Genomic DNA, 10,077 nt, shown 5'->3' on the forward strand with positions numbered 1-10,077 from the left:
GACTAGTGAGGGACAGCTGGATGTGAGTAGCCAGCCATGCCACCTAAGGCCATGGTGAGGTCATGGCCCATGCTGCCACCTAGGGTCATCTCTGGGTCCATGGCTGTATTAGTCAGGGTTCTCTAGAGTCACAGAACTTATGGTAGTCTCTATATAGTAAGGCATTTGTTGGTGACCTACAGTCTGTTGTCCAACTCCCCAACAATGGTCGGCAGCAGCTGTGAGTGGAAGTCCAAGGATCTAGCAGATGTTCTGTCCCACAAGGCAGGCAGGCAGAGAGAGAGAGAGAGAGAGAGAGAGAGAGAGAGAGAGAGAGAGAGACAGACAGACAGACAGACAGAGACAGACAGAGAGAGCTAGCCTTTTCTCTTCCTATGTCCTTATGTAGGTCTCCAACAGAAGGTATGTCCCAGATTAGAGATGTGTACTGCCACACCTGGATCTGGGACTTGCTTTGTTCCAAATGACCCAGAGCTCAGAGATCCCCTTGTCTTAGTGTCCTAAGATTTATAGCCTCTATGCCTCAAGATCAGGACCAAAGGTGAGCCTCCCAATTCTGGACTGTGGTTCCTTCCAGATACAGCCAAGTTGACAACCAGGAATAACAACCTGCAGTAGCAGAGGTCTGTTACCACCAAAGACCAGGTGAATATTCCTAGGCTGGGCTGCTGCCTAGGTCCCTGTTGATATCTGAGAGCTGTTCAGAACTGGTCCTATCCCTCACCTGGGCACTTTGGGTGAGCTGGCCCTGAAGACATTCAAGCAGAAAAGCTGGCTTTGCCTTCTTCTGGCTGCGGCATTGGAGAGCTGGCTGGGTAAGCTCTCTGGATGTGCTTCCATTTCCATGATGACCTCTGACCCTGCAGATCCCTGGAGGTCTCCATTTATGCGGCTCCCACCCCTCACTTCACACTCACATCATCATGTGTGAATAGTGTGTCTCCTCCACTTATCTGTTTCTCACTGAGACAGAACTGCCCTTGTCTTTGTATCCCTACTGTGAGTGTAGGAATGCAGTGTATAGACCCATGATAGCAATAGAAATTATGCTTCTCCGCATCACTCTAAATTAGTTTGCTGGAGAGGTGGCTCAGTGGTTAAAAGCACTTGTTGCTCTTGGAGAGAACCAGACATTCTTCTGTTCCCAGGACCAAGCACGGTGGCTCCCGACTACCGGTAGCTCCAGTTCTAGGGGGTCTGCTTTGCTCTCTTTTGTTCTGCCATGGTCTTTTTTTTTTTTTTCCAGAAGGAAATATTGCAATTCATTTACTGCATTGGATCTGGATTTTGAAAGTCATAAGAACACTTAAATAATCTACCTTAAGAATCAAGAATTGGAAAATGTAACAAAGTCATGATATTTTCCTTTGTATATTTTGTTGGTGGTGGTAGTAGGTTTCTTTTTGTTTGGTTTTTGCTTTTTAAGACAGGGTTCCTCTGTGTAGCCATGGCTGTCCTGGAACTCACTCTGTAGCCCACACTGTTCTCAAGCTCAGAGATCCAGCTCCCTCTGCCTCCCAATGCTGGGATTGAAGTTGTGTACCACCGTGCCTGGCTCCCTTTGTACATTTTTATGGACTCAGATTGTCCCTGTCTTGTAAAAATAGTAAATATACCTGAAAGTACATACTATTGCAAGACGTTTTAATAGTTTAAAGGACCTATTTCCATGATTCAAGCATACTAAAATATTCCAAAAATTAAGATTAGAAAAAGAACACCATTCATTTTTGTTTTTAAAAGATTTTCATTCAATCAAAAAGTCTCTGAAGGCCAAATATCCAATTCAAACAGATGGAGGAATTTCTGAGTGTTTGAACTAAGGACTGTCTTTACTGAAGCGAAGTAAGAACTCAGTCAGAGTCCTTGTGGGCCTCCCACTCATTCTTTTCCGCAGGTAGGGAATCTGGTCCTTGTTGGTCATCACGCCTGCTATATCTAAATGTGCCCACTTTGTGTGAGTCACAAACTCTCGCAGGAACGCTGCCGCTGTACACACACCTATAGATCTCTAGTTTCCAAGATTGTTCACATCAGCAAGCTGGAAATCTATGACTTGTCTTGTATAATGCTCAAAGGGAGGCATCCTTCAGACTCGGTCCCCAGTTTCTACGCTGGCCTCGAACAGTTTGTTCCACAGCCAGGATGAACTGGTAAAGACTCCGGTGGTACCCGATCCAGATTCGTCCCTGGCGCCTGTTAAGGTGGCAGCAGTGATGATGACCTTGGGGCTGAAGGTGTGTGCGTAACAGAGTGCGTCGGCCAGGATGAGCCTGCCCTCAGCATCCGTGTTGTCAACCTGGATAGTCTTCGCATTCCTGGCTCAGATGACACCCCCTGGCTTGTTGGCTTTGCTGCTAGGCATATCTTCACACAGAGGGACCAAAATGACGATATTAAAGGACAAACTGAGCTTTGCAGCAGACACAATGGCCAAGCATATTGTTGCTGCTCTTCCCATATCAGCCCTCGTGAGGTCCATATTTGCAGAAGCCTTGATGGAGACACCTCCACTGTCAAAGGTAATGTCCTTTCCCACAAACACCATGGGTGCTTCCGTTGCACCGGGGCTGCCTATGTAGTGGATTTCCAAGAAGACTGATGGTTCTTCAGACCCCTTGGCTACACTTAGGAATGAACCCATTTCTTGTTCCTCTATCCAAGACTTGGGACTGATATGGACCTCTGTTTCACTACTGGCACTTTTGAGATTTTTTTTTTTCAATAATTTCAGCAAATCTGGCTGGTGGCTGGAGACGCCATCAGCTGGCGTGCCAGATTCTTCCCAGAAGCAAAGAGGACCCCTTCCCCCAGGCCTCGAGATCACCACTCCCATGGAGCTTCGCCGTCACGGCCTCCTTCTGTTTCTGCTTTACGTCATCATACTCAGAGACCGAGCACAGCTCCCTCTGCCGCAGCTTGAGCCTCTTCACAGGGATCCATCCACCTCCACCGACGGCAGCTCCAGGTCTTGAACCTGCCTGCGTCCCGGTGCAACAGCAGCTCGGATGTTTTCTTTGCCTTCGTTCCAGTTTTCCTGGTCATCCACCCCAGCCGATCTCTTGCCTGGGTCGACCACCACCACGCTGGGGAAGTCCTGATGCAGACCGTAGGTTCGGGTTTTGCTTGCCTTGAGAGGTGGTCTAGATGTGTTCAACATTTCCCTCAGCTTTCCAGACACCAACTTATTAAAACTCTCTCCTGCACTTGTAAATTGTGGCATGTCATCATCTTTGTCTTTGGAATAAATTCCTAAAACAAGGCCCTTCGTCATGTCTGTGGTGGACAGACCCCGATCCCGGAGACCTCTCACTCCCAGGTGGTGGAGCGCGACTCCTCTGCCATGGTCTTAACCATCACTGTGTGAGGCAAAAGCTCTTGGTCCCTTTTGTTGAATGTGATTTATTTGAAGCTTATGTGCTCCTTTCCCTTTCCGGACTTCATGTGAACCTCGTCACAGCTCTTTTCCACTCGGACATTCTTGGCTCTCTCCCTAGACCACTAGGCTCCTCACTGTACTCCCCCACACTCACTTCCATGGTGCTGTACTGGGGATGGTCTCAGGTTCGTGAGGAACATTTTTAGTGTCCCTCTTGTGCTGTTCTGCGTGTTTTTTTGGTTTCTGGCTTTTGGAGGACAGTGATGTCTGATTTATAAATGCAAAGCCATGCAATACTTGGCCCTCACTTATAAAAGATCATGAGCATAAGTAGATCAACAGAAATTTGACTTTGAGTGGGTAGCTTATGTTTTTTTTCCTCTGAATTCTTTAAATTTTTTTTATTGAATATTCTCTGTATTTACATTTCAGATGTTATCTCCTTTCCCTCAATCTCATCTCCCTCCCAGTGTCTACATGAAGGTGCTCCCTCTCTCAACCACCCCTTCTCATCTTAGCACCATGGAATTTACTACACTGGAAAAGACAAGCCTTTACTAGACCAAAGGCCTCTCCTCCCATTGATGCCAGAGAATGCTATTCTCTGCTGCATATGCACCTGGGGCCATGGATCTCTTGGTGAGAACTCACTGGGTGGTGTTTTAGTCCATGGGGGCTGTAGTGAATTTGGTTAGTTGATAATTGTGTTCTTCCCATGGGGTTGCAAAACCTTTCAGCTCCATCAGTCCTTTCTCTAGCTCCTTTATAGGGGTCTCCGTGTTGAGTCCAATAGTTAGCTGCAAGCGACCTCCTCTGTATCTATATGGCTCTGGCAGAGCCTCTGAGGAGGCGTCCATATCAGGTTCCTGCCAGTAAACACTACCTGGGTTTAGTGGCTGACTATGGGATGGATGCCCAGGTGAGGCAGTCTCATGATGATCTTTTGTCCATCTTCTGAGATCTTCTTCAATTTACTTCTTCAGAGACTCGAAGTTCTTGTTATACAGATCCTTTACTTGCTTCGTTAGGGTCACACTAAGATATTTTATATTTTTTGTGACTATTGTGAATGGTGTTGATTTTCTAATTGTTTCTCAGCATTTATCCTTTGAGTAGAGGAAGGCTACTGATTTGTTTGAGTTAAATTTAAGTCCAGCCACTTTGCAGAAGTTGTTTATCAGGTTTAGAAGTTCTCTGGTGGAATTTTTGGGGTCACTTAAGTATACAATCATATCATCTGCAAATAGTGATATTTTAACTTTTTCCATTCCAACTTGTATCCCTTTGACCTCTTTTTGCTGTCTGAATGCTCTAGCCAAGACTTCCAGTACTATATTGAATAGAGAGGGAAAGAGTGGTCTGCTGTGTCTAGTCCCTGATTTTAGTTAATTGTCTGTAGTTTCTCACCTGATGGTGCTACTGGCTTGCTGTATATTGCTTTTACTATGTTTAAGTATGGACCTGGAATTCCTGATCTTTCCAAGACTTTTAACATGAAGGTGTGTTGAATTTTGTCAAATGCTTTCTCAGTATCTAAAGATATGATCGTGTAGTTTTTTTTTCTTTGAGTTTGTTTATATAGTAGATTACATTAACAGATTTCCATATATTGAACCATCTTTGCATCCCCTGGCTGAAGCCTACTTGATCATGGTGAGTGATCGTTTTGGTGTGCTCTTGGATTCGGTTTGCAAGAATTTTATTGAGTATTTTTGCATCAATGTTCAAGGAAAATTGGTCTAAAGTTCTCTTTCTTTGTAGGGTCTTTGTGTGGTTTAGGAATGAGCATAATTGTGGCTTTGAAGAATGAGTTGGGTAGTATTCCCTCTGTTTCTATTTTTTTGGAATAGTTTGGAGGGTATTGGTATTAGGTCTTTGAAGGTCTGATAGAATTCTGCACTAAACCCATTTGGTTTTGGGCTTTGTCTTGGGAGGCTTTTGATGACTGCTTCTATTTCTTTAGGTGTTATGGAGCTGTTTAGATGGTCTATCTGATCCCGATTTAACCTTGGCACCTTGTATCTGTCTAGAAAATTGTTCATTTCCTCTAAATTTTCCAGTTTTGTTGAGTATAGGTTTTGTAGTAGGATCTGATGACTTCTTAAATTTCTTCAGTTTCTGTTGTTATGTCTCCCCTTTCCTTTCTCATTTTGCTAATTTGGATACTCTCTCTGTGCCCTCTAGTTAGTCTGGCTAAGGGTTTATCAATCTTGTTGATTTTATCAAAGAACCAACTCCTGGTTTTGTTTATTCTTTGTACAGTTTTTATTTCTATTTGGTTGATTTCAGATCTGAATTTGATTATTTCCTTCTGTTGACTCCTTTTGGATGTATCTGCTTCTTTTTGTACTAGAGCTTTCAGGTGTGCTGTCAAGCAGTTTGTGTATGCTCTCTCCAGTTTCTTTTTGGAGGTGCTTAGAGCTATGACTTTTTCTTTTAGCACTGTTTCATGGTGTCCCATAAGTTTGGTATGTTGTGTGTTTATGTTTTTTAAATTCTAAAAAATCTTTAATTTTTTTCTTGACCAATCTATAGTTGAGTAGAGCATTGTTCAGCTTCCATGTGTATGTGGGCTTTTTGTTGTTTTTGTTGTTATTAAAGACCAGCCTTAGTCCATGCTGATCTGACAGGATGCATGGGATTATTTAGATGTTCTTGTACCTGTTGAGTCCTGTTTTGTGATTGACTATAGAGTCAATTTTAAAGAAAATGCCATGAGGTGCTGAGAAGGTATATTCTTTTGTCTTAGGATGAGATATTCTATAGATGTCTGTTCAATCCATTTGGTTCATAACTTTTGTTAGTTTTACTGTGTTTCTGTTCAGTTTCTGCTTTCGTGATCTGTCTATTGATAAGAGTGGGGTATTAAAGTTTCCATCTATTATTACATGTGGTACAATATATGATTTGAGATTTGTAGAGTTTCTTTTATGAATGTGGGTACCCTTGTATTTGGAGCATTGATGTTCAGTATTGAGAGTTCATCTTGATAGACTTTTCCTTTGATGAGTAAAAAGTGCCTTTTAAAATCTTCTTTGATGACTTTTGGTTAAAAATCTATATTATTTAATATTAGGATGGCCTCTTCACCTTGTTTCTTGGGATCATTTGCTTAGAAAGATTTTTCCCCCAAGTTTTACTCTGAAGTAGTGCCTGTTTTTGTTGTTGAGATGAGTTTCCTGTATGCAGCAAAATGTTGTGTCCTATTTACATATCCAGTCTGATAGTCTATGTCTTTTTATTGGGGAATTGAGTCCATTGATGTTAAGAGATATTAAGGAATAGTAATTGTTGTTTCCTGCTATTTTTGTTGTTAGAGGTAGAATTTTGTTTGTGTTCTTTTTTCTTTTGGTTTCATTGCAAGAAAATTAATAATGTTTTGCTTCTCGTAGGGTGAAGTTTCCCCCCCCCCCTTTTTTTGTGGTAGAGTTTTCCATCTATTATTTTTTTGGGCTGGATTTGTGTACAGATATTGTGTAAATTTGGTTTTGTCCTGGAATATCTTGGTTTCTTCATATATAGTAATTGAGAGTTTTGCTGGATATAATAACCTGGGCTGGCTATTGTGTTCTCTTAAGATCTGTATGATGTCAGTCCAGGATCTTCTAGTTTTCATAGTCTCTGTTGAGAAGTTTGATGTAATTCTGATTGGTTTGCCTTTATATGTTACCTGTCCTTTTTCCCTTACTGCTTTTAGTATTCTTTCTTTGTTTTGAACATTTGTTGTATTGACTATTATGTGTCTGGAGGAGGTTCTTTTCTGGTCCAATCTATTTGGTGTTCTGTAGCTTCTTGTATGTTCACTGTCATCTCATTCTTAAGGTCAGGGAAGTCTTCTTCTATAATTTTGTTGAAAATATTTACTGGGCCTTTTAGTTGGGAGTATTTGCCCTCTTCTACACCTGTTATCCTTAGGTTTGGTCTTCTCATTGTGTCCTGGATTTCTTGGATGTTTTGGGTTAGAAGCTTTTTGATTTTTACATTTTCTATGACTGTTGTGTCAATGTTTCCTATGGTATCTTCTGTCTATGAGATTCTTTATTTCACCTCTTGTATTCTGTTGGGGATGCTTGCATCTATGACTCTCAATATCTTTCCTAGGTTTTCCAACTTCAGGGTTTTCTCCTTTTGTGATTTCTTCATTGTTTCTATTTCTGTTTTCAATTATTCAACCTATTTGGTTGTGCTTTTCTGGAGGTCTTTAAGTGATTTTTGTGTTTTTTGTGTTTCCTCTTTAAGGGCTTCAACTTGTTTGCGTGTGTTCTCCTGCCTTTCCTGTGTGTTATCTATGCACTTCTTGAGGACTTCCATCATCATCATGAAGTATGATTTTAAGTCTAAATTTTGTTTCACTGGTGAGTCCCAACTGTGATGGGAAAACTGGGTTTTGATCTTGCCAGGTTGTATTGGTTTTTGTTTCATAGGTTCTTTTGCTTGCCTCTTGCCATCTTGTTATCAGTGATGCTAGGTGATCTTGTTGTCTCTCCTGTGGGTCTGTGGGCTGGTGGGTTCCAGAGGGAGATTGTTCTCTGTGTAGGCTGTGAGTTCCAATGGCAGTGGGCTGGCTCTGGGTTTAGTCCTGAACAGTTGGCTCCCAGTCAGCACTGAACTACCTGGGCCCTGAGAGTTCTGGGTGGTCTCTGATAGTGGAGAGGAGTGTGGACACACTCATGGACTCAGGAGTGAGAGCAATTCTGAGGCTCCTCCAGGTGCCCAATCATCTTGGGGCAGACCACCAATCCTGATGAAACTGCACCAACTGTGGCCCTGGGCCGGATGTATCTGTTCCTAGGCAGCACTGCTACATGCACTCTAAGAGTTCTGTGCAGTCTCTTCTCCAGTGGACAGTGGAAAGGGAGTGTCTTAGTTGGGGTTTCTATTCCTGCACAAAACATTATGACTAAGAAGCAAGTTGGGGAGAAAAGAGTTTACTTAGCTAATACTTCCATACTGCTGTTCATCACCAAAGGAAGTCAGGACTGGAACCCAAGCAGGTCAGGAAGCAGAAGCTGATGCAGAGACTGTGGAGGGATGTTGCTTACTGCCTTGCTTCCCCTGGCTTGCTCAGATTGCTTTCTTATAGAACCCAGGTCTATCAGCCCAGGGATGGCACCACCCATAATGGGCTGGGCCCTCCCCCCTTGATCACTAGTTGAGAAAATGCTTTACAGCTGGATCTCATTTAGGCATTTCCTCAAGGGAGGCTCCTTTCTCTGTGATAACTCCAACTGTGTCAAATCCACACAAAACTAGTCAGCCCTGGTGCTCAGGAGTGAGAGCGATTCTGGGGCTCCTCCCTCCTCCGTGTGCCCAGCAGTCTTCAGACAGGCCAGGATATCCTGGGTTTTAAAGCCAACTCTCAGAAAGGAGAGGGGAGAGGAGAAGAGAGGGGGGAGGGAGTAGGGGAGGGAGGGAGGAGGAGAGGAGGGAAAAAGGAGAGGGGAGGGTTAAAGGGAGGAGAGGAGAAAAGAGGAGGGGGGAGGGGAGAGAGAGAAGAGCCATTCAATTTAGCAAGCTTTGAGTATTGAGTTAGTATTGAGTTTGTGGACTCCTAACCACACTTCTGCAATTTAAACTATTTTAATATAAATATTTGTAGGTTTGCTGCTCACGTGTGTGTGCACTCATACATAAGTGTCTATACATGTTCATGTTCATGTGTGTGTGTGAGTGAGAGAGACACAGAGGGAGTATGGATACGTGATGACTGGCTTAAAACGTGTAGCCTATATAGCCTGAAGTATTGATTTGGAAAGACAACAGCTACTTGTCTAGAGGCTGCCGAAATATAAAGCAGAAAAGTAGAGGGTTATTTATGCAAATGATTTCAGTCACTCTTTTATCTCCCGGGTAGTTTTGTAATTTTCTTTTATGAATAGTGTTTTCAGCTAGATGATCCTCCACTGACATGCAGTTGTGACTGATTCCTTCCTTCTGAATAGGCTTTCCAGATGGAGAAGGCATCATGCACACAGCCTGACATTTAGTGTCTTTTGTCTTTCTATTTCAAGGAAGACAGACATCTCTGCCCTGCCATCTACTGAGCACCTTTTGGGCATAATGAGTGTTATACTTCATCTCGAAGCTTGAAGACGCAAATGCCATCTGAGCTTTCTTAGATGATCTAGAAGTGCTTGGATTAGAGTACCAAGTCTGAGATTGGAAATTTAAACAAGCTGGGGTAGTCCTGGGTTTGGAGATGTCTCCCATCAAGCCAGAGAAATTCAGCATGCTGAACCACCCAGAGACCCAGCCAGGCTGCCCTGTGACTCTAGGCCAGTTGGAAGGATGCATTTGGGGTCATTCAGTTCTTAAGGAATTGAGAGGATTTTATCAGTGCCAGATAAAGGAAAGTGAGAATCAAAGGCTCAGAGGCCAGAGTGGGATGAAGGGCAATGTAGAATATTGTCACCATTGATGGCTGGTCTCATACTTCTTTGTAAAAGTGTTCAACCTTCATATTTCCCCATATTTTGTCCCAAATTTAGACCTATGTGAATATAGAAGTCCTGTATTTTCCTTCTTAGTAGTTGAAAGTAGCCTTTGTCAGTCAAGTTTGTTGCCTTATGGAAAAGGGCCATGGGATCTGTAAAATGTTTCAGTGGGTAAAGGTGCTTGCTGCCAAATCTGGTGATCAAGTCTGATAACCCAGTTCCATCCACAGCCTTACACAGTGAAAGGCACAAACATTGAGAAGA

General features: G+C 43.0%; 1 pseudogene across 1 annotated transcript; it reads right to left on the reverse strand.

The window, feature by feature from the left end:
• Positions 1–1,819: 1,819 nt before the first annotated feature.
• On the reverse strand, positions 1,820–3,274 carry LOC308423416 (cytosol aminopeptidase-like; annotated as a pseudogene). Its single transcript has one exon. The product of its transcript is annotated as a cytosol aminopeptidase-like (transcript).
• Between the last annotated feature and the right edge of the window lie 6,803 nt (positions 3,275–10,077).

Source organism: Micromys minutus, assembly GCF_963924665.1.
Source record: "Micromys minutus genome assembly, chromosome: 8".
Taxonomy (NCBI): domain Eukaryota; kingdom Metazoa; phylum Chordata; class Mammalia; order Rodentia; family Muridae; genus Micromys; species Micromys minutus.